We start from the raw sequence: 25,238 nt of genomic DNA, 5'->3' as shown, positions 1-25,238 counted from the left end.
GTAATTTCCTATGCCCTTCGTACAAAATCAAGGTACGAAATTCAATGAATTTTGATTGTAAAATCGGACAACATTGGCCAATATAGTACATATCTTTTATATTCTTTCACAGCGCCCGAGTGATCATACGGCGAAATATTCGTCAGTCTCAGGAGTATCCACAAAGCAAATATTCGTTCCAATTAAGAATACCCATGTAAGTGTTTGATGAATGCTTGCATGTCTGTACTTTGCCAGTTGTGTCGACTTCCTTTTAGGCTTAGTGTCCTGTTTTCTCTTCCTATTCACAGAGTGTTTGAACAAAGATCGGCTGATCTTCTCTCCATTTGACTAAGGTAAACGAGTTAGTAGTAAGGCTGGTGTTTGAAAATTGGTTGGACCGCCCACCGTTACTCATAAAGGTCTTTTGTTACTTTAATTCACAGGTCCTGATAAGAAACCCTGTAACTAAGGGGTTTCGAAAAGCGTAGACCTTTTTGTGCGACCACAAGAATTTTGAATTGGTCAAAGGAAACTACACTAATAACAAAAAATCCAGCAATATTTTCGGTGATCTTAGTAATGTACATAGAGCTGTTTATATATTTTTTGTAAAGTCTGATTGTAATCAATGAATGGTTTGTGGTACCAGTGTGTTTGGAGTGAAGAACTGTTTTGTGTCACGAATGTTTTGAATGACTGAATTGTGTGTTAAAAGATTGTTTCAAATATATCTCATTGTGGTTAGGTGTAACCTTCTTTGATTTTTGTAATATGGAAGGTCGATAAAGTATTTTTGAAGTAAATAAAATTGACCGATTGAGTCGACGAAAAGAAAGGTCTTCGATGCATTTTGTTGCTTCTAAAAATGTGCCCTCTTCAGTTGTTTTGAGGTTAAAATTATATGCAGTATTAGCAAACTTGTTGTTTACCCTTCTTCATGAAAAAAGCACATTCCCACAATTGCCCATGTTAACTACAAGAGTCTTCAACAGCATTGATGAGTCGAACAAATTGAGTTCCTAAACTGAGCTGGTATTGTTGTTGTGTAAGAGTAGACAATTTCACCTTAGCCTACATACAGCTGTCTTTTTCATGTGACTAAACAACTCAAAAAATGCCCCCTTAATTATAGGAGTCTTCCACAATGTTACCATAAACATGTTTAAGGAGTCCAAATGTTATATGTCAGTGTGTGTAGGGCATACAACTAGGCTTCCTCAAAGGGGATAGTAAATCCTCTCTTCAGGAACAGAGAAAGGCAAACAGACGTTTTTATGGGAAATGAAACCATAAAATGTGACCCTGTTAAAGATAGGAGTCCTTCCCTAAACTGAAATGAAAATAGTCCAGCCAGAAATGCCACGCTAGGTCCTCCCTGACCCAGAACACAAGCAACCCAGGACCGGTTTCACTCGTGTTATGGACTCATCAGATACAAAAGCATATCATGGTTTTTCCATCTGAATCATATGATTTTGATAAAAAGAATATCCAGTGCTTAAGAGAATCCTTCACTAACTTTGATGGGCAGCTCTCCCATAAATGTACCGACTTTTCGGTGGTGGGGTGTATGGTGGGTGATGGGCTGAGAGCAGGGTGGTGTGTTTGTTTTCTTGAGTGATGCATCAGACCCTAGAATAATGGTTGTAGTCCATGGCGTATTGTAGGAAGCCATGCTAGCCATTGCAGAATGAAGATAATGTTTGTTATACTGTGGGCATCTGTTGTGCCACTAAACCACAAAAGGGGCAACAGGGGTTTATAACAAGCCATGAAACAAGAGATACATTGGCGCACACAGAGGGGTATATACCATCTGCAACAAACTATGAGTTTGCACTTGCCATCTTCTGATACCTCAGGTGATGGAGGGATGGTATTTAAGAACCAGAAGACTTCTTTACCAACTCTTCAGAAATACCAAGGAGGGATCCATAATACCCTCCTTCAGAGCTGATGGAAGGGCCTTCGCCATGCATCTGGAGTGTGAATCACCAAACAACTATGAGGAGCAGCCTCTGATTTCCCATCTGCTGTGAATAAAGAAACAGATTTAGAACCTGCTATAAAATAAAACATGGGATTCATAGCATTAACTGATTTGGGGCAGGTTTTCTTACCACCTGCAATGTTGAGGCAGTGGGGTTGTCAGATGCTCAGGAAAACTGGAGGTCAAAACACCTCACAGCAGAGGAGCATACAGCTGCCACTTCTCAGGACGAGGCCCAATAACCTGCTAACTGAATGCAGGAGCTGACCAAATAACCCTCCTAGCTACCTTTGGTACACAATTTAAAAGCACATCTGCACTCACTGTGATCAGGGACACCTTGTAGGGGCTGCTACATCACACACATAAGGTAGACTAGTAAGCTCAATGACACAGCACACTAGAGGCACTCCACATTTTCCAAAATATGTTCTCTGAAATGACTCAGTGCATTCGTAATGACATAGAGTCAGCAGATATGCAAGTGAAGCATCCACTGGCTCAGCTTTGAACAGTTTAACCAACCTTTTAGATATGAAGGAGATGGGCGTACAGTGTATGATGTACTTTACAGTAAGCAAAGCAGCATCAACAAAATTGCCAACATTCTCCTCACAGGCCTCACCATAGAGAGGAGTGAAAAATGTGGCCTTTACGGCAAAACTTTCATTAAATCATGGGAAGGCTACACACAGCAAGATGGAATAGGCCATGATTTATTTTTATAACTTTTGGTTTGCTGCAGTTACAGATCTTTAAACTTCAGAGGTGTTCATATGTTTTTTGAGTGCTCTCTTTATGATTTGTGTTGCAGGATATAGTTTGGCCATTAAACCTTTATGCACCAGTGCACCTCTCCGCTGTTTAAAGGGAACAAATGCTATGCAAGCCTAATCTAGGTTAATTACCAAATATAAGAATAACACATTTTGCAGATTGTATTTTTTAGGTGGTTAACCATTTTAAGCAACTTTTGTCTCACCGGATATGCCAACTTGGTTCGGGCTAAGACTACACCAGTGGACTGATGCCGTGACCGAGCCTAGCCCCTGACAGTCCTCTACAGGCACCACTCCCTACAGTCCCCATCACCTATGCCAAATCCTGAGTGATCATCACAGAGTGTTAGAGCAGCACGTGTGATAGAAGCCTGTCACAGGCAGAACAGGCAAAGACCCTGCACACCATTACCCAAAAAGAATGGCGATGTTCCTGTCCATTGGAACCCTGTGCTATTTTCATACAATTGTCCATCTTTCCATTAAGTACACCTGGAACTGCTAAGGCCAAGCAAGTTTCAACCTCATGGTGGGCCTGGAAGGTGTATCACATCTTCAAGGGCTTGCAGGTTCAGCCCAAAGTTGGGAACTGACACATCAGGCTGGCCTGGGTCATGGGTTTGGAAAAATGGGAGAAGGCAGAATAGACAGATTTGCTGGGTGTCAAAGGCAACAAGGTGTCAGAGAAGTATGTAAATAGAAAGCCATATCATAATTAAACTGAAGGTTTGGTGAAGTGGTGGGAGTTTCTTTTCATAGAGCTACTTCTCTACTTCCCATACATCTGACTACCATTAGACATTTCTTTACCAGCCACGCCAAGCTGATGGCTGCTGAGCAGGCCATCTCAGGCTTCTCGGTTGACAGCAGAGCCTCGGTTGCCAGCCAAGGTGGATGGCTACTCCTGTGGCTCCTGAATTGAGCACCGCACCACTGCTGAGACATGCTGGGTTAACTCCATTCTAAATTCAAGAGCTGCAGAAACCCAACACCTCCAATCTAAAGCCCACCATTTGTTATACACTATAGAAAAAAAAACGAATCACCCACACCCGGCTTTCCACCTACAATCCTGCAGCTGACATGGCAATACATGTATGGATCGCTGTGACTCCAATGCCCTTCCACTGTCACTCATGTGTCCTTAATTCCATTACCACATGGGGCATCTCTGCTATTACCTGGTGATATGAATTGGCACAAGATGGAATGGCCACCTTGCATCTGACAAACTTGTTTCTCCATCAGGGATGTGATATTTGTCACTCTAGGATAAGGAGTCATGGAATTTTGGGGTAAAGTCCAAAGATCACATATTACTAGTGATGCATCAGTCCTCAAAGATTAGAATGAGAAGAAGCATTTCATAGATAGTACATCAGCATATTGTCAACTGCCACTTATACTGCCACTTATACTACTGCTGAGGGATGTATGACGTTACATCAAATTCCGTTGTAACGCATGCCTTTACCACATACGCAATACAATGCAAATGCCATTACAACTTGAACCTTTATCAAACATATTTTTTCAAACAATATGCCTTTACAACAAAATATGTTGTAAAAGCATGTATGATAAAAGCATGCACGTAGTAAAGGTTTCCCTGACACTTAACTGAAACCCTAAACCCTGTCCCTGGCACACCCCACCACAGGCCCCCAACCTTTCTTAAGAAAATACCCTTCCCTAAACCCCGAAACTCTACCCCAACAGAACTCTCCCTGGCCCCCAGCCCTTTCCCTGCCCTAAAACCCTACCCTTGCGTGGCCCCCCGTCCCCCAGCCCTTTCCCTACCATAAACCCTAAATCCCTACCCCTGTGTGACCCCCCCGACACCAGCCCTTTCCCTACCCTAAACCACTACCCCTGCATGGCCCCCCCGCCCTGAGTCCTTTCCATACCCTAAACCCTAAAACACTACCCCTGCGTGACCTCCCGTGCACCCCAGCCCCTAAAATAATAGCCCCCATGACCAATCCCACTCACCTCTCTCCTCGTGGCTTGTGCAGGCAGCTCGTCAGAGGGGGTGGTGCACATTATGGTGAGGAAGAGTCTCTCCGTCTCCTCTATCAACATGGATTGCCTACCAACAGGGCTGTTTCCACGCATTTGCATCTATTTTTTACTACACATATGCCTTTACCATACATACCTTTACCAGATAATTCGTTGTAAAGTCATGCATGGTAAAAGCATATGTGTAGTAAAAAAATGCATATTAAAGTCTACACGTTGTAATGACGCATGCATTGTAACGCTTGCATTGTAATGGCATGCATGGAAACAGCTGCGTTGTAATGGTTGTTTCCCACTGCTAAGCATCATCCCCAAATGGATTGTTCTGGCACTTCAATGCCTGTGTTGAACGAAGGGTTTTTCTGCGAGTCCTGCTTAGCGTAAATGACGGCAGCGGGACTTAAGAATTCTGCAAGGCATGAAGGATGTCAAACTTGAACTTCTTCATTGTAGGCCACTCCGCTCTACGACACTCTCTGCCACTTAACCGTAGGGCACTCTACTCCACTGTACAACACTTCACTCTGCCACATGCCACTCTACCACACTCTATACCACTCCACTCAACGCCACTCTAGGCCACTCTTCCCCACTCTACTACACTGCACTCTATGGCGTTCCATGGCAGTCCACTCTATGCTACTCCACTCTATGCCACTCCACTCTATGACACTCTGCAACTCTACTCAACTCTGCGCCACTTCACGCTACGACACTCTGTTCTACACTATGCCACTTCACACTACGCCCCCCCTACTCCACTCTATGACACTCCACTTTATTCCACTCCACAACACTCCATTACACTCTACTCCATGCCACTCTGCACCACTCAACTCTAAAACACTCTAGGCCACTACATGCCACTCCGCTCTATACAGACAAGCTCCCTAGTGGAGCCACCTCAAGATTTTCCATGTAAGTGTTCGATAGAGATCTATATGGTGACTGATGTAAATGGGATAACCAATCACCACTTTTATTGAAGTTTGTTTCTTTGAGAGAACTGCTGGGAAAACCCAGAGATGGGGATTGAGCAGATGCAATGGCACTGGGGATAAGACTTTTGCGGAGCCCTCTGCAGTATGCTTCCAGCACAGGAATGCAGCTAACCTTAATGCTGCAGGTAGAGTCAATCCATGGATAATGATGTAAGGAGCCCAGTGAAACTTACTCCCATGGCCTAGATAACTGAGGATCACAGTGCAAACAGTTCCCAGGTTAGAGCACGGGGCACAGCTATCATTAGTGCAGCAGATACAGTGGCACCAGGACTGAAGGAGAAGAGCTCACTGTAGCCAAATCCTAGTCCAGGCACGGAGCACAAGTGCAGCAGTTGCAGTGGTATCAGGCACAGGCGGGGTTAAGAGCCAATAGTAGCCTGCTCCCAGTAGTAAGGACTGGGGTGCTGCTATCATTGAATTGTATTGTACTATAGCTCTTACTTAGCGCTTCATACCCCTATGTGTGATTCTGAAGCACATTTTTGGATGGGTAGCGGGTTACACCATCAGGGAGTGCATGGTTTGCCGAATGTTGTATTTATCACCCTATGTGGGAAGTGTTTTTTGTCATTTGTAAGTTACCAAAGAGGTGGTTTTATTTTGTTCTGGGGAGTAGTGCCTATGGATGGAGCATGAGCTGTGAGAAATAGGCACACAAATTACAATATTGGTAGGAATATGTTACAAACCAAAGAAAGCAAGGTAGTCCAGGGATGTGGTTCAAGATCTCAGCTTTATTCTTCAAGCAGGATCCACAACAAGTTCATGCTAGGCCTTAATCAGTGTCCAGCAATGCCCCACCAGGAGCAGCCTCCCTGCTGCTCAGCCCATCTCACCAACTGATCTTTGCTTCCACTCAAACACACTCAACATTCCGATGACATCACACAGACTGAGTAGCAAGACAAGGACAGCAACATTTACTTCCTAGATTATAACACATCCCCCCCTCATCAAATTTGTGAAAATAGGAAAATGCAAGAACAATGTACTTTCATGCAATGACTAAATAAATAAATTGTGCGATGATAGAAAGACACACAAACCCAAAACCAACGAGCTTCAAGTATAACACGAAGCTTCAGAATATAACCTTGAAAAGGGTAATCTTGCAACCCCTGACAGGAAGATCAAGATGAAAAAAAGATAATAAGTTTCCACACGTGCGCATCCGTGACGCACAGACCGAACACTTAACACAAGGTAACCCATTCAAGGGTACCACCAGACATATAAGTCTGAGAAGCCTCCAAATAAGGATCTTCTTACGTGCGCACCCATAACGCACAGACCGACACCTCACACGAGGTAACCACCAACTCAGAGGTAAAACCAGACAGATAAGTCTGAGAAGCCTTAAAGCAAAGGTCTTCTTACGTGCGCACCCATAACGCACAGACCAACACCTCACACGAGGTAACCACCAACTCAATGGTAAAACCAGACTGGTAAGTCTGAGAAGCCTCCAAATAAAGAGTCTTCTTTATTCTTCTTACGTGCGCACCCATAACGCACAGACCAACACCTCACACGAGGTAACCACCAACTCAATGGTAAAACCAGACTGGTAAGTCTGAGAAGCCTCCAAATAAAGAGTCTTCTAACGTGTGCACCCATAACGCACAGACCAACACCTCACACGAGGTAACCAACAACTCATGGGTAAAACCAGACAGGTAAGTCTTCTTATGTGCACACTCGTAACACACAGTAGGGTAATAACTCAACGTACACTAACAAGACCAGGACACTACACTCTCTCTCTCTCTATTTATACATACACAAGAAATGTGACTAAGGACAAACCCTCTTGATCACAAGCTCGCAGGACTGGGGACACTAGATACCACCCCTATACCACCCATTTACGCATGCACTACAGTGCAGTTACATTTGCAGGACTTAGAAAGTAACACAACCACCTCCCTCTTCTGCATAAACCAAGGACTTAGGACATACATAATCCTTCACTGCAGACACCTAACACCATATGCAGGTGATGCCATACATAAGACAACGTTCACATCACTTCGAATATTCTTAAAAGAACATAGCAAAAGCTCATAAGCGTGGAAAACAAAAACGAAAGTATAAGTATGGCATTAAACATTACAGCAAAAACATAGACTTCACATTAGAGAGATTTACAAACAGTCAAAATAACCGGTGAGCGACTTCTCACCCGAGGCTCACAGGTGCCTTAAGACAGCAAATCCAAAGGAATTCCTTCAAGTCACTTTTGCGTTCCCTTTGGAACGCGTGGAAAAAAAAATCGCTGCAACTCCAAACAAAAGGAACTCTTCCATGCCACTCCGCGTCTCGCCGCTCCTTAAAAGTGAATCTTGCATGCGACTCTGGGTTACCCCTGGTAACCATGGAAAAGTCTCCACTCCTCCAATTGAGCCCTGAATCAAAAATGGTGGCACGTAAATGACAGCGCATCGGGTGGCTCCCGGCACGTTGTTGCATGCAGGCTACGAACAGGCATCAACAGCGCTCGTTGAAGAGGATCCATGGCAACCTCACCGTTCACTGCGAACAGGTACTTCTGCGCGTGCTATCCACCGCACGAGCATTATTTTGAAAGTTCAACGCCACGGTTAACTGTCAGATGAATTAAAGTAACGCTTGAAATTTTTGGAAATGTACATGTACACCATGTAAATTTAACAAAACAGACCCCAGTTTACACACGCTCCAGTTCTCTTGAAACACTGTTGGACAGCAAGCCAAACAGCTGAGCCGCTCTCCCAACCTTGCGTGTGACTCAAACACCGGGTTGCGTGTGATTGAAACACCGGGACTTGCTCTGTGCCTCTGAACCAACAGCTTTTAGACCCATAATATCCGATGAACTGAGGTTCCGTGTGGGACGGAACGACACTTTTGAGTGGTGACGAATATGGATGAGTTGGGTATCTACGAACCGCAAATGACGAGTATAGTGGGTGTACGCAGTTTCGCTACGCAACCACGTATGGTTCGTCTTATTTTTGGGTTTGTTCATCTGAACCCTCGGGTTCCATTTTAGATACGGCATCCATTTTGTTTCTTGCCCTCAAGTAGCCAGCGAACGGGCTTTGTCCGCTTCGTGACCCTGGGACTCCCAAGCTTACACGAGGGACACGTGTTCCTTTGAGTATGACTTTTATGACGAGGGAAATGATACGACGAAGGCAGATGGCCCCGCTCAAGGCTCATCTTGCCGTGCCGGTCTATTGTTTCAGTCATGCATACATTAGACACGGGGTCTCTGATCCCGTTATCAAGTTCCCTTTATTACTCCTAACACTCTTCTCTAATCTGTTGTGCATCCTTGTCCTTTCTTTGCATCTGTTTTTGTCCCTTCTCCTAATGTGTTTACGGTCAGGATGGAATGTGTTTTATTGCAGAGAAGATATGTTTTTACAGTTGGGAACTGGCAATACTGTTGTAATTATGTTCCGGCCTCCTGAAACATGAACGCGACTCTTTTGAAGTTTATTGTGGGAACTGAGTTGTAATCTTTGTTCACCATACTGTTCTATGGGAAAAACGTGTATAAAAGGAGCGATCCACTTTTGCAATTTGAAGCAGTCTCCGAGAACCTACAGGTTGTGTACTTCTTGTGACCTCTGTATCCCTGCAGTAAGTAAACGCTGATCTCTGACGTCGCTGGAAGTGTCCCGTGTCTCTGTGTTTGGTACGCCAGAACAGGTAACCCATGAAGGTTTCAGGTGTTGTTCCCTGGCACCGCTGGGTCTTAGAATAACCCAGTCCTTCAGTTGGCGCACCTTTGTCTGGCTTAACGAATGTTTCCGTTGATTTTGACTACTGGTTGTGGTGAGAATCTTTTGGGCTTGGATTTGTTGAAGAGGTTACATGCGACTTTGTACTGCTCTCCTATGGGTGTGGAGCTTACATTGGGTGAGAATGTGATTTCCCCTATGTATCTATCGATCGATAAGCTCCCACCGGAATTGAGTTCTCTTCCGGTTTCCTTGTGGGCGACAGGTCCCAATGATGTGGGCCTGCTGGGTATCCCACCTTATGTTGTTCAATTGAAAGTTGATGCGCGCTTACCACGCATACCCCAGTATCGTATTTCCCTTGATGGTGAACGGGCACTATTAGCGATCATTTATGATCTGATCGGTAAAGATGTTATCGAGGAGACACGAGGTAACGTGTGTAATAGTCCCGTGTTGCCTATTCTGAAACAAACTGATCCGTCCAAGCACCCCGTGTACCGTCTAGTTATTGACTTACGGGAAGTAAATAAAATTGTTGTCCCGCAGTTTCCTGTGGTTCCAGACATTACAGCTTTACTGACTCTGATTCCAGCCTCTGCATCATGGTTCTTGGTAATCGATCTGAAGAATGCGTTCTTTAGCATTCCGATTGCTGAGGAAAGTCGTGATTTGTTCGGATTTTCGTTAGGAGGTCGCAGTTTCCGGTTCAAACGCGCACCTCAAGGCTACTGTGAGAGCCCATCGATATACAGCCAAGCTCTTAAGAGTCAACTAGATGCATTTGTGCTGCCGACTGGTGCGGCTTTGATTCAGTACGTCGACGATCTGTTGGTAGCTGCAGATACTGAACAAGTTTGCAAGACTGCTACTGTGTCACTGTTACAGCATCTCTGTGCCTTACACCACAAAGTGTCACCTTCTAAATTGCAATATTGTTGTCAAGAAGTTACCTACTTAGGTCACTTATTGTCAAAGGCGGGAAGAAGGTTGACCCCTGAAAGAATCGCAGCAATTGCTCGAATGACTGTGCCGACGACCCAGAGAGATGTGCGTGCCTTTTTAGGTATCACGTCATACTGCAGACAGTGGATTCCGAATTTTTCACTGTTAGCGAAGCCATTGATAGCTCTCACGTGCAAGGACGTTTCGACTCCTTTGCCATGGACGGAGGAATGTCAGAAAAGTTTTTCTGAACTACGTGATGCATTGTGTTCGGCTCCCGTGTTAGGTACTCCTGATTACAGCAAGTCATTCACATTATACGTTCACGAGAGGGAAGGTTGTGCGTTGAGTGTTTTAACGCAACAATTTGGTGGCAAGCAGTGCCCGTGTGCATATTTTTCCTCGACCTTAGACCCGGTAGCTAGAGCGTTGCCAAGTTGCTTGAGGGCGACAGCGGCAGCAGCGGCGTCTATTCGGCAGTCCGCAGGTCTTGTTATGGATAATATGCTCATGGTGATGGTTCCGCATGCAGTTGATACTCTTTTGAATCGGACAAAGACTCAACATCTGACGAGTGCAAGGTTGTCTGGGTACGAGCTGACCCTTTTGGCAAGTCATATACAGATCAAACGTTGTAATGTACTGAATCCGGCGACATTGTTGCCGATTAATATGGAATCAGATGATGTGCCACCACATGATTGTTATTTACGAACTGAGGAAGAAACAAAAGGTCGTGTGGACCTGAAAAACACTCCCTTGACAGATCCCGATGGTACTTTGTATGTGGATGGCTCGTGCTTTAAATTGCCGAATGGCGATGTGACGACTGCGTATGCTGTAGTGACGTTGAGCACGGTTGTGGAAACTGCGAGATTGAATCAGAATTCAGCACAAGCTGCAGAGTTGATTGCATTGACAAGAGCGTGTGTTTTGTCTAAAGGAAAGCGAGTGAATGTGTTTACCAACAGTCAGTACGCATTTGGTGTTGCGCATAACTTTGGAAGACTGTGGAGAGAAAGAGGATTTATGACATCGCATGGTACGAAGATTCAGCATGGGCAGCTCGTGAATGACCTTTTGGATGCACTTACATTGCCTAAACAAGTGGCGATTGTTAAATGTAGTACACATCGGAAAGTGACTGATGATGTTGGTCGTGGTAATGCGTTTGCGGATGAGATTGCTAAGGAAACGGCTAAGGATCTTGCGACCCGAATGTATGTCACGAGCTCAGTGAGGTGGCCGACGGAGACTGGTATGTGTGAAAATACTATTGAGAGTGTGAAAGCAATTCAGAACGAAGCTACTAAAGCTGAAAAGACTAAGTGGAAAGAAAGTACGGGAAAGTTGGACATGCATGGATGTTGGGTTGACCTGACGGAATGTCAGAGGTGGATGTTACCAGATGCGTACGTATTAGCTGTTGTGACGATGGCTCATGGGTTGTCACATATCAGTGCGAAAGGAATATGTAGGTTTTTGTCCCCTGTATGGAGGAATGAGGGTATTGCTAAATGTGCTGAGAGAGTGGTTAAGAATTGTATGGTGTGTTTGATGCACAATCCTGGCAAGGGCACCCCCACTCCACCTGGTCATTTTGCTCCTCCTGTTTGTCCCTTTGAGGTTATCCAGCTGGACTTTATCCATATGGAGAGATGCAATAACCTGAAGTATGTTTTGGTTGTGGTTTGTGCGTTCTCCAGATGGATTGAGGCCTATCCTCTTAAGGATAATACTGCCCTGTCCACAGCAAAAAATCCTGCTGAAGGAATACTTTCCTCGGTATGGAATGCCACGGATTGTATGGTCGGATAATGGAAGTGAGTTTGTGGGAAGTGTAATGCAGAGTGTGTGCAAGGGTCTTGGAATTCGTCAAAAATTCCATAGTGCTAATCATCCACAGGCAGCGGGTTTGGTTGAAGGGTACAATGGTACCCTGAAACTAAAACTCGCGAAGATACAGGCTACGACTGGTCTATCATGGCCTGATGCCTTGCCTCTGGCTCTCCTATCGACCAGAGCGACCGTACACTCTCGAGTAGGGCTTAGCCCATATGAGATTGTGTTCGGCCGCCCTGCAAATATTTGGGGGGTCCCGAGGCCAAGGGCTTTTGATAGTCTTGAGTATCCAATGTTAATTGATTACCTGCATGATTTGACCACTAAACTACGGTTAATCCATCAACAGGTCTTTGAAGCTCTACCGGCGCAGACAGAGGGTCCTGGACACCAGCTCCGGCCAGGGGACTGGGTTGTTACCCGAAATTTCGGTCGGAAACGTAACTTGGAGCCAAGATTTGTAGGACCCTTTCAAGTCTTGTTGACAACGAGGACTGCGGTTCGACTGGAGGGCCGGAAGAACTGGGTACACGCCAGCCACACGAAAAAGGTACCGATCCCCTTACCAACGGATGGTTGGGTGAGGACTGGGATTTCGGCAACGGAAACTGAGACTCCTTTGCACTTTGTGCCGTTTAGCGACGCTCAACCTGTGGGGAATGATTTGTCACTGCCAAACCCACATGTGGAGTCACCGGTAGCAGAGAGCCCAAGGTCTGACTCGTTGTCCACTTCATCGAATACTGTTGCGCCAGCTGAACAATTGTTTGTAGAGCAAACTCGACCTGGAAGAAGTCGATACTTTCTTCGTTCAAGGACTAATAAAAATTAGTTGTATATTTGCTTTTTGATGCTATGAACATTATGGACAATTATATCCTTTCTTTTTGAGTTTTTATGTGCTGTTCCACGGCTAAGAGATTTGTAATAACACTGAACGTTTCGAGGAAACCTCTCCATCCGGGTCACCGTAGGGCCGTGCGGGTACTCCTTTCTGTTTAGCAGGTTTCTGACGCTAGGCCGGTTACTTTTGTCGATTCCTGGGAACTCCTGGGGATTGATAATCGCTACTCAGAACGAAGTGCGTCAAGTACGTCACGGACGGTTTGTAGAGGATGGCATTCTCTAAGCTGTTGGAAGTAGAAAGGATGTCGGCGCAGAGATCAGAATTAAGAAGAGTTGTACGTACAAAATGTTTTTTGTTTCAGGTGTTCCTACTGTTCCTGACCGTATCTATGTTATTGGTGGGTGGAGTGTATTTTGGAGTACAGTTGTTGTTACCTTCTGTTTCACCTACCTTTTCTCCTAAACTAAGCTCCCTCGCCACTGTTTCCCCACATTCTTTTCATCCTCTGCCTCAACATGAACAGGTTAGGCGTGCGGAATTTATGAATAACTCCTTCGTTCAACTTCTACATCAGCATCAGTTGGTGATGAATACTACCAATTGTTGGGTGTGTGGGTTAATGCCACATACCATGGATAGGGGTATTCCATATTTGGTCCTTCCTTACAGCTCCCAGGGTTCGGCTCGAGCATTCCAAACTATGTTCCGTAGTGCACTAGATTCCTACCCCAGTCGAGAGCCACGTTCTGCCAATTTTGGTCCTGGGCCGTATCACAAACCTTTGGCGATAGCGATAGCGGATTTGGATAGAGATGTTTTTGATGCATCGCTTATCCCAAATGAAGAGGTACAGGCTTATAAGGATCTGAGCGAGGCTGAGTATAGTACGTCAGTGGGTGATAGACAGCTTAAGAGCTCGTCCCCAATATGGATTGTACCACACCTCGGTAATTTCTGCTTGAAAGGTTTGGGTCGAAATCCGAGAGCACAACTTGGGAACAGTGCTTGCACTTACATGTATGTTCTGCCGATGCTCTCCTCCCCTGTTTTTCTGACTGCTAAGGGCACTTATTTTGTATGTTATGAACGCGCATATACATGGTTACCCCGTGATTTCTCGGGTACCTGTTATATTGCGAATCTTTTACCACCGACTTTCACTGTCGCCTCAGATTATCACAAAACTAGAGTTGTGAGAGGTGTTATTAGCAAAGAGGATACTGCCGGTCAAGAAGCAGGAGACTTCTTTAAGGGTTTCTTGCCGTTTTGGGGACCTATGGTTAATAGTAGGAACCTAAGACAGTTGACACGTGTAGTTGAGTCGACTGCTAATATTACTGCAAGTGCCCTTGGTAATTTAACAGCTGAACTTCAGGCGGATAGACTCATGACGTTGCAGAACCGTATGGTTCTAGATGTTGTTCTCGCAGATAGAGGTGGTGTGTGTAAAGTTATCCATTCGAGTTGTTGCATTTTTATTCCTGACAATGCTCCAACTGTCTACCAAGCCATCTCGAAGTTGCACAAGATTTCCGAGTCCATACACGTGGACGAAGGTAATTGGACGCTTCTAGGATGGTTTTGGGGCCTGATGTCAACTTGGGGTTGGAAGATTCTGATGATCGTAGGGGTTGTTGTAACGTTTCTGTTCACGTGTTGTCTTTGTGTACAGTGTGGTCCTGCCTTATGTGGCCTATGTGCTACAACGTGTATAAGACGGCCATCTGTTACCAAGGAGACGTTGATGAATAGAATGATGTTCCAGCAGCAACTGAACGATCTGATGAATATTTAAATAGATTCCGATCTTGACTAATGCTTGCCTACATGAGGGCAAAAGGAGCGTCTGAGGTTCCGTGTGGGACGGAACGACACTTTTGAGTGGTGACGAATATGGATGAGTTGGGTATCTACGAACCGCAAATGACGAGTATAGTGGGTGTACGCAGTTTCGCTACGCAACCACGTATGGTTCGTCTTATTTTTGGGTTTGTTCATCTGAACCCTCGGGTTCCATTTTAGATACGGCATCCATTTTGTTTCTTGCCCTCAAGTAGCCAGCGAACGGGCTTTGTCCGCTTCGTGACCCTGGGACTCCCAAGCTTACACGAGGGACACGTGTTCCTTTGAGTATGACTTTTATGACGAGGGAAATGATACGACGAAGGCAGATGGCCCCGCTCAAGGCTCATCTTGCCGTGCCGGTCTATTGTTTCAGTCATGCATACATTAGACACGGGGTCTCTGATCCCGTTATCAAGTTCCCTTTATTACTCCTAACACTCTTCTCTAATCTGTTGTGCATCCTTGTCCTTTCTTTGCATCTGTTTTTGTCCCTTCTCCTAATGTGTTTACGGTCAGGATGGAATGTGTTTTATTGCAGAGAAGATATGTTTTTACAGTTGGGAACTGGCAATACTGTTGTAATTATGTTCCGGCCTCCTGAAACATGAACGCGACTCTTTTGAAGTTTATTGTGGGAACTGAGTTGTAATCTTTGTTCACCATACTGTTCTATGGGAAAAACGTGTATAAAAGGAGCGATCCACTTTTGCAATTTGAAGCAGTCTCCGAGAACCTACACGTTGTGTACTTCTTGTGACCTCTGTATCCCTGCAGTAAATAAACGCTGATCTCTGACGTCGCTGGAAGTGTTCCGTGTCTCTGTGTTTGGTACGCCAGAACAGGTAACCCACGAAGGTTTCAGGTGTTGTTCCCTGGCACCGCTGGGTCTTAGAATAACCCAGTCCTTCAGTACAATGAGGCAGATCATGTCAGCAAGTAGCAGAAAATCGAGCAGAGCTCCTCAACAATGCAGCACGATAAAAACAGCTTTCAAAGATTTGGCATCCTCAGCATCAATAAATTGATATCACACTAGTTAGGAGAGTCAGTCTTCCACAGCAATGTTAGAGAGAGTGTGGTACATCACAGCAGACCAATGTAGGAGAAAGTAGACAGGCAAACAGACACTGGCACAATCATTTTGTGGGCGACCGTTGACAGGGTCACTGGTGGGGCATTAGGGGTGCCAGGTTTCTTCAAATACAAATAATTCACTTACTGAAATTAATTTCTTCAGTTTTAAAAGTCCAATCAGCACGCAGGTTCTTAAAAATCGTCGCCAGTGTTACAAACCAAAGAAAGCAAGGTAGTCCAGGGATGTGGTTCAAGATCTCAGCTTTATTCTTCAAGCAGGATCCACAACAAGTTCATGCTAGGCCTTAATCAGTGTCCAGCAATGCCCCACCAGGAGCAGCCTCCCTGCTGCTCAGCCCATCTCACCAACTGATCTTTGCTTCCACTCAAACACACTCAACATTCCAATGACATCACACAGACTGAGCAGCAAGGCAAGGACAGCAACAGAGAGGATGCATCATTTACTTCCTAGATTATAACAGAATACAACATATCTATAGTCACCAACACAGTGCTAGCCTAATCAGAAGGACAATGGCTTTCTGTGTTCATGTACGCCAAAGAAAGGGGACAATCAGAGAAAGCCTAGATATCTAATTGGCAGCATGCTTAGGGCAAAGAGCTTGTCAAATGAGAAAAATGAGAGGGGTATGCGAAATTTGCTTTTGTGTTATTACATTACATTTTAGAAAAATTAATGCATAATAATGCAAAATGCGAATCCCTCATTTATCGCTATATTTTAGCGTGAAATGTGTCCTCATGTCAATTTTGATGCAGGGACATATTTCGAGGGAAAAATATCACATAAAAACACAGGTGGAGAGAGCAACAGCAGCTTTTGTTCTGGCCATATGCGTTGTCTCCATATGTTTGCTGTAACATTTTGCTGTCAAAAGCACATACTTACGCAACATAGAGAAATGGCATAGTTTCAGGACCTTCGAGTAACAACAAATTCCCCAAATTGCACAAATTACGATGGTTTTTTTTCAGTTTCGCCCAGACCTAAAAGTTATGCCAGATGGGCAAGAATATTAGTTATGATCTGAGCAGTAGTCTTGCAACGTTTAATCAAAGGCAGGGATACTTCCTGCAAATGTAGTTATGTCATTGACCTTGGAGCAGAACACCACAATTTTTGATTTAAGCAAGTGCTACTCATAGGGTGTTCGTGTAAAAGGTCTATTATATGGAACAAATGACCAATAGACTGTAAAGGACATGTTTAAAAAAACACACACAGACATTGGCACATTGTCAACATTTGTGCATAAATTAATGTTTAAATCTGAGCTATCCCTGGCAAAAAAAATGACCATATCGAATTGCAATATGCATTTGTTTTGGGGGGGATTTGCTTCTGTGGAGCTAAGCCTCATCACATAAGGTAAAGAATGTTACAAGTTGCTGGTTTGAAGATATTTATTTTTCACAGCAAAGTATGACTCGCTTTTAAAATTGTGTTATTAGCTAATGTAAGATGACTCCAGTTTGAGATGTTACTGCAGTTGGTAGACATCTACAGACACTAGGGTCAGGGGGTTAGAGCGGCTCGGCTAGAGCCGGGAGTGTCAAGGTCGCCTTTCTCATTCAGAGCTGCTGGGACAGCGCTCGTTCGCACCTCTTCCTGGGCCACAAGAATGACAATGGAAGCCTTCACCTTGCACATCAACAGGAGGGGGATGGGTTGCCTCAGAGGATGGAGCATGGATCGGACAGAGCTGTTCTCCTTCCAGTGTAATGTTAAAGGGTTTACAGTGACGGGAATAGGAACTTCTAGTCTTAGGCCTGTGAGAAGGCGCATTTACTGACCTGGAAAATTGCTTTTAAACACAGTCATCAAGTCAATTTGGGAAAGAAACGGAGAACAATTTAAATTGAAAACAAAAGACACGCTACTTTAAATCTGTTAATATTTTTTTTTTAAACTCTAATTTTGCATTCCTGCGAAGGATTATCTGCAACATGCACACCGGGAACTGTCTAGAATGTGCTTGCACTTCTACTCTAATGTGAATTTTATTAGCAAAATGTCTGACCTTGCTTTAAATATGTTGCACCAAGTGCTACATGTACGATTTTCAGCACTGGATCGTAGCAAGCTTCTCCTTAAAGCTGATGTTTAGTGCAAAAACGCTGGGCTCTCTAAGAGCATACTATGAAATCATGGTTTTATTCTTTAGATTCAAGAATTAGCAGTGTATCAATTTTCCGATTTAAAAAAACGACTACAGGCCATAGAATGCAAACAAGCATTGGCACATTTCAGAACTCCAGGATATGGGCTATGTGCGACCATATTGTATCCCACATCCTTGTAATATTTCAGACCCAGTAGGTTTCGTTTTAGTTCTTGTGAACAAGTCCCTAGTAGATAATTTTTGGGGGCATTTCACTCAAAAGCGCTAGAAAAGTTGACAAACACACTATGCAATGGAACCAGGGCCGGCTTTAGCGCTGGTAGCTCCTGGTGCGAGAATCCTTTTAGGCACCCCCACACCTCATGACCACCTCCCCAGATACTCTCACTACCACCAGGCATAAGTGCCACTCATCTCTAATCATAGGTTATTGCTAAACTCAGCACCCCCCCAATGAGGTCGGCGCCCCCTTCACATGTCAGCACCCAGTGCGGCTGCACCAATCGCACTGCCCTAAAGCCAGCCCTGAATGGAACAACATTCTCTGTAAAGCTCTGGCTAACCATGAGTGCTATTGCCCCGTCATTGTACATTGCCAACATGGTCTTCTATTTATAAGGTAATATTTCCTTCACGGCTTTCCAAGTATGTAATTCATAATAGAGTATCTTGAAGAATATTTTGGTAGGTGGACATAGTAGGACAAGCAGTCTTTAATACAAAGTATTAAACTATTGATCCTCTTAAATATAGGCACCAACAGTGCTCCCTTTCACACTTGCAGTGCAAGGAAGCCCTCCTACGATGACCGGAAAAAGTGAGGCTAAGACCATGGTGCACCCAATATGAGCTTGCTTTATATTCTTTTTTATTTAGGCCATCTGGTCCTACTGATATTGGAAAATTCCCTTAATCAATTAGCATAGTCACTCTCACTTTTTAATTTGTTACCCCAATTGCAATAAGAACAGAACTGTAAAATATGAGCACAGGTGCTATGCTGTTATGAACACTAAATAGTTCAGTTACATATTCTACCCAAAAGGTTTGAAGGATCTCTTCCTTGGATAGAGTACATTGCTCCACCAATATGTCGTTTCAGATTTATTCCTATATTCATTTAGTGCCCCTATAGTCTCTAACATGTTCACTATAGTGTTCCAGTTCCTTATCACTGTATTTAATTTCTTGTGACTAATCAGATTTTTCAGATTCAGGTTTTCTCTTGATTTGGAGGTGAACGAGTCAATAATTTAAAGTGGCTCCCATTTCCTACACACTTTTCTGAGGTGTTCTAGCTAATCAATGCCAATTAAATTATAAAGCGTCGTTAATCCCCTTTGAGGGTATCAAGTTGCTAAGGGACTTTCTGCATCGGGTGGGTTCAGTTGAACAGTCAGGTCTTAAGTGCCTTCGGGAATTCTAGGAGAGAGATTGAGGTCCGGAAGTGAAACAGGAGGTCATTCCAGGATTTAGGAGCAAGGTAGGAGAAGGAGCACCCTTCAATGTTCCATCAGCAGATGTAGGGGTTGTGTGCAAGAGAGAGGGATAAGTAGGTTAGGTGTCTGCAGAGTTGGTGGACGTTCAGGTGGTGGTTGATGTATGCTAGTCTATGTTGTGTAGGGATTTGTAGGTGTGGATAAGCATTTTGAATTGACTTCTCTTCTGTATGGGGAGCCAGTGGAGGTGAGGGTTGAAGAGGTCTATTTGGGGAGGTCAAGGATGAGCCTGGCATCCGTGTTCTGTATGGTTTTCAGTCTCTTTAGGAGGTTAGTGGGGATTCCTGCGTCGAGTGAGTTGCCGTGGTCCAGGCGGCTGATGACTAGGACTTGAGTGATGGTTCATCTGGTACTGATGGGGAGCAATTTGAAGATTTTCTGGAGCATGAAAAGAGTGAGGAAGCAGGTGGATGAAACTGCATTGATCTGGCTTTTAATGGTGAGTTTGCTATCCAGGATGATGCCGAGGTTGTGTGCATGATCAGTTGGAGTTGGTGCGGGTCCTAGTATGAACGATCATGAGGAGTCATTCCATGGGGAGGTGTTGTTGCTGAAGATCAGATCTTCTGCTTTGTCTGTGGTGAATTTCAGGCAGTTGTTTTTCAGCCAGTCTATGACACTCGTCATACAACTGCAGATGTTCGCCCTCGTGGTGGTGAGGTCTTCTTAGAGTGAGTGGATGAGCTGGGTCTCGTCTTCATAGGATATGATGTTTAGTCCATGGGTTCTGATGATATTGACCAAAGGGGCCATGTAAGTGCTGAGCATTGTGCGGCTGAGGGACGCACCCCGAAGGATGCCGCCGATGATGTTCTTGAGTTTCGAGGTGCACAAATGTAGGCAGATTCTCTGGGTTCTTCCAGTGAGAAAGGAGGCAATCCATTGGAGGGCATCTCCTTGGATTCCGATGGGATGACATCTTTTGATTAGGGTCGAGGAAGATCAAGGTTGCCATTTCTCCCCCATCAAGGAGGGTTCTGATGTCGGCAAAGGCAGCGATCAGGGCAGTTTCAGTGCTGTGGTTTGTGTGAAATCCAGATTGGGAGGTGTCTAGAAGATTGTTATTCCCCAGGTGTTCTGCCAGTTGAGGGTTGATGGCTTTTTCGAGGACTCTGGCGGGAAAGGGTAGCACAGAGATGGGATGGTAGTTCGTGAGTTTGATGGGGTCGACAGATGGTTTCTTCAGAAGGGATTTGACTTATGCATGCTTCCATTATTCGGGGAAGGTGGTGGTGGCAATGGATGCATTGAAAATGGTAGTATGCTTACTGCTGATTTACTTGCTCCTGAGGTTTCAGATGTGGTAGGGTCAGTAGTCCATGGGGGCTGCGGTGTTCTGTGTGGTATGCTGGTCCCAGGAAGTGAGTAGGTGGTCAGGGGTCACATTTGTAGGAGCAAGGTGGCTGATGAGGTCAGTGGAGATCTTGTCATGGAAGAAGTTTGCAGGGTGTCACAAAGTTCCTGGGAAGGGGTGATGATGATTTTGGTGGCTGAGGGGTTGGAAAACTCTCATGTTGTTGAAGAGTTCTTTGCCATGGTTTGCGCTGGCTTTAATGCGGTCTGCCAGGGTGTTGTTCTTCATCTCCTTGAGGAGCTGGTGGTAGTGGTTGAAGGCTGTCTTGAAGGTGGCTCTGTCTGTGGAATCCTTGCTAGTGTGCCATTTCCCTTGTAGTTGCGTTTCATGGTTCTTAGTTCCATGGTATTTCGACTTTTCTGCTTGGTGGATGTTTTGCATTTGCTGGGCCTGGTGGGGGCGACTCTGTCAGTGCAGTCAGTGATTCAGACAAAGACGTTCTTGACAGCCTGGATTTGCTGCGGTATCAGGGTGGGAAGTGTTGAGGGCATCGGTCCACTGCTTGGTGGAAGTGCTGGGAAGGTCTTTTGATGACGAAGGGGATAATGGTGTGGTCTGTCTAGGTGAGCTTGTGACATGACTGTACTTGACTCTGTCACTGGCCGTGAAGATGGGGTCATGCATGTGTCCTGGGTTGTGAGTGTGGATGGTAACTAGTTGGGTTAGGCTGATATTGTTCATGCTTTTGAGGAGGATGGCAGTGTTGTTGAGGTTGTCGAGGTGGAAATGTAGGACTCCCAGGAAGATATAGCTCCTACATTACTTTACAACACTCTACACTATGTTGCTCTACAACACTATTCTACACCCCTCCACTCCACATCACGCCATTCTATGACACTCTATTCCACTCCACTCTATGCCACTCTTCGCCACTCCACTCTAACTCACTTTACCCCACTCTAAGCTACACCATGCTATGCAACTTATCTCTCGGCCACTCAACTACACTTTGATCCACTATACAACTCTACTCTGCTCTAGTCCACTCCATTCCGACACTTTACTCACCTCTACGCTACACCACTACACTCTGACACCTCACTATGACACTCCATTTTAGCCACTCTATGACACTCCACTCTTTGCCACTCCATGCCACTCTAAGAGACTCCACTCTATGCCACTTGATGCTACTCTGACACATTATGGTGCCAATTACGATCCGGTAAAAAAAATTCCCGTACGACTCGTATCCGGTCTTTTTACCGTACGAATCGTACCTGTGCCGGACAAACTGGCAATCACGATTCGCATGGTAAAAAGCCCATACGAGTCGCATTGGGAATAATTCCCCACACGTCCTCGGGTCGGAAAAAGTGTCCGACACGTCCTCGGATGATTTACCGTACAAACGTGAAAAGCGAAGTCCGACCGGGGAATCACGATCCGTCCCGGGCGTCCGAATGTACAACCGTATGGTTAAAAGACCGTCCGCACCGAACTCCTATAACAACCATGGAGACGTCCAAACAGGTGTACATACACGGGTGGGGGTACGACTCGAACGTACTCGGGTGTACATACACGGGGGGTTCGACACGTACAGTTCGACACGTACTCGGGTGTACTTACACGGGGGGTTCGACACGTACAGTTCGACGCGTACTCGGGTGTACATACATGGGGGGTACGGCGCGTACATGCGGGGGCTGGGGGGGTACGGCACGTACATGCGGGGGCTGGGGGGGGTACGGCGCGTACATGCGGGAGCTGGGGGGGTACGGCGCGTACATGCGGGGGCTGGGGGGGGTACGGCGTGTACATGCGGGGGCTGGGGGGGTACGGCGCGTGCATGCGGGGGCTGTGGGGGGTACGGCGCGTACATGCGGGGGCTGGGGGGGTACGGCGCGTACATGCGGGGGCTGGGGGGGTACGGCGCGTACATGCGGGGGCTGGGGGGGTACGGCACGTACATGCGGGGGCTGGGGGGTGGTACGGCGCGTACATGCGGGGGCTGGGGGGGTACGGCGCGTACATGCGGGGGATGGGGGGGTACGGCGCTTACGGGCCACCTACTCTGGTCGTTTCGCGCCGTACTTCGCTTTTCCGGCACTTTTTGGGTGCCGTAAAAATATTGCCGTCCGGACTGCTGTCGGTTCGAATCGTACTTCCTGGGTCGTGAAACGCTGCCTGGAAGCGTCCCGACGTCACGTCGCAGCATTCCCGGATCACATTCGTATGCATATTTTCGTCGGTCGGTGTTTTTTACGATTCGTACGGAAATGGTGTTTCCGTGCGAATCGTAATTCCATGTTTGTAATGTTTTACAACCGAGTACGAGTCGGACGGAGAATACGCTCCGACCGACGGTTCGTACCCGGTTTTTACCGGATCGTAATCGGCACCTATGTCACTACACTCTATTACATTCCATGCCACTTTACTCCACTCTAGGCCACTGGACCCTACATGGCTTTACAACACTACACTCTACACCATTCTACTCTATGCCACTCCACTCTACTATAGTCTATGCCACTTTAGTCCGCTCTGACACTTATCGCTACGCTATTCCTCTCTACCTCACAGTATGCCACTCTACAATACTCTATGCCACTCCACACTATTACTATTACAACCCATGCCACTTTACTCCACTCTACGACCCTCCATGTGGCACCACTCTACGCTACACAAATTCACTCTATGACACTCCACTCAATGCTACTCCATGCCATTCCACAACACTCTCTGCCACTCTACTCTACTACACTTCACTCTACACCATTCTACACCACTCCACTGTATGCTACTCTACGCCCCTCCACTCTACACCATTCTACGCCACTCCACTGTATGCTACTCTACGCCACTCCACACCATTCTACGCCACTCCACTGTATGCTACTCTATGCCACTTCACTCTACATCATTCTACGCCACTCCACTGTATGCTACTCTACGCCACTCCACTCTACACCATTCTATGCCACTCCACTGTATGCTACTCTACACCACTCCACTCTACACCAATCTACGCCACTCTACTGTATGTTACTCTACGCCAATCCACTCTACATCAATTTACGCCACTCTACTGTATGCTACTCTACGCCACTCCACTGTATGCTACTCTATGCCACTCCACTCTACACCATTCTACGCCACTCCACTGTATGCTACTCTACACCACTCCACTCCACTGTATGCTACTCTATGCCACTCCACTGTATGCTACTCTACGCCACTCCACTGTATGCTACTCTACGCCACTCCACTCTGTTACTCAGCACCACTCCACTGTACGCTACTCTACGCAACTCCACTCTACACCATTCTACGCCACTCCACTCTACGCCATTCTACGCCACTCCACTCTACACAATTCTACTCCACTGTATGCCACTGGATCACTGACAGAATATCGAGGAGAAGAATATCGACCTACAAAAATATCGAGGAAAAAATATAGAATGCCAAAATATCGAATCCCTATCTACAAACAGGTAAGTACAAAAATAGCGATTCCAAAATATTGTTGTAAAAAATATAGTTGGTCAAAATATCGATTTTTTTAAATGTCTTAAAAGCAATGAAAAATTTATGAAATAATAAATATAATTAACTAAAACATACTTAAAAATACTTAAATAACTTTAAAATTAATCAATAATTAATGTAAGTAAACATTTTTTTTTAAATACATATATATATTGACGTAATATTAATTAAAAATATTCAATATTTTTAGCGTAGGATAGCGGGCGGGTAAAATTGACTATTACCACTCTAGTAAGTGCAACAGTAGGGAAAGCGTTGGATAGCGGGAGGGTAAAAATTACTATTCCCACTCCAGAGAGTGCAACAGTAGGGAAAGCATTGGATAGCGGGAGAGAAAAAATTACTATTTCCACTCCACAGAGTGCAACAGTAGGGAAAGCATTGGATAGCGTAAAGGTAAAAATTACTGTTGCCACTCCACAGAGTGCAACAGTAGGGAAAGCGTTGGATAGTGGGAGGGTCAAATTTACCATTCCCAATCCAGTAAGTGCAATCGTAGGGAAAGCGTTAGATAGCATAGGGGTAAAAATTACTATTCCCACTCCAAAGAGTGCAACAGTAGGGAAAGCGTTGGATAGCGTAAGAGTAAAAATTACTGTTACCACTCCAGTGAGTGCAATAGTAAGGAAACCGTTGGATAGCATAGGGGTAAAAATTACTATTCCCACTCCAGAGA

The sequence above is a fragment of the Triturus cristatus genome, chromosome 1_2 (assembly GCF_964204655.1).
Source record: "Triturus cristatus chromosome 1_2, aTriCri1.1, whole genome shotgun sequence".
NCBI classification, from domain to species: Eukaryota; Metazoa; Chordata; class Amphibia; order Caudata; family Salamandridae; genus Triturus; species Triturus cristatus.
The sequence above is the reverse complement of the archived record's forward strand: the minus strand, read 5'-3'. Positions refer to the sequence as shown.